The sequence below is a fragment of the Rhipicephalus microplus genome, unplaced genomic scaffold, assembly GCF_043290135.1.
Source record: "Rhipicephalus microplus isolate Deutch F79 unplaced genomic scaffold, USDA_Rmic scaffold_21, whole genome shotgun sequence".
Taxonomy (NCBI): Eukaryota; Metazoa; Arthropoda; class Arachnida; order Ixodida; family Ixodidae; genus Rhipicephalus; species Rhipicephalus microplus.
Window position 1 is genome coordinate 2166524 of NW_027464594.1, and position 664 is coordinate 2167187.

The 664-nt window shown below is 46.2% G+C and overlaps 1 non-coding gene across 1 annotated transcript; it reads right to left on the reverse strand.

The window, feature by feature from the left end:
* Positions 1-230: 230 nt before the first annotated feature.
* LOC142785419 (U5 spliceosomal RNA) lies at positions 231-356 on the reverse strand. Its single transcript, XR_012888958.1, has one exon. It is a non-coding gene; the product is annotated as a U5 spliceosomal RNA (small nuclear RNA).
* Between the last annotated feature and the right edge of the window lie 308 nt (positions 357-664).

A 664-nucleotide genomic window follows, 5' to 3' on the forward strand; every position in this document is an offset into this window, starting at 1 on the left:
GCCTGCTCAGGCATGACGCGGGTAAATATGGTTGCTTTCGAAAGGCACTGACAGTCCACCCCGTTGGTAGAGCGGTGCCGGTCATGAAAATTGCGGTAAAAAAAAGTGCCACCACGGCGTCCGTCGGGTGTGCAGTCAAGCAACGAAAGTTGACTAGATTCGTAACCCCAGCGGCGAGTATAAGTCAAGAGACAAAAGTATTGAAGTCTTACTTTTGATTTTTAAATTAGGCCTCACCCAAACGGGCAAGGCCTCCCAAAAATTGGCCTATAGGCTCATTAGAGTGTCCTCCCCCACGGCAATCTTTAGTAAAAGGCGAAAGATTGATTCGACCAGCTGAGGAAGGACCTGAGCGATGTATAATGCACGGCCCACACTCTCAGGTGCTGAAAAATAGCCAGAAAACTCGGCCAAGTTGCTGCTGAAGTTTATTGTACGTTTCAGCCTTTTATTCTCAAAATATGTGTTATCGTAAAAGCTTTTCTGCACCACTCACCATAATAACGTATGCCTTTCAATTAACAGAAGTCAAATATAGGCACATTTCTTTCAGTTTAAGCTCTTATGCGGGCGAAAAATGTATGCAGCCGTGTACACTTCCATCAAAGCTTGTAAGTGCCGGAGTAGCGGCACGTGAGCACGCATCTATGTCATATTTGGCGCG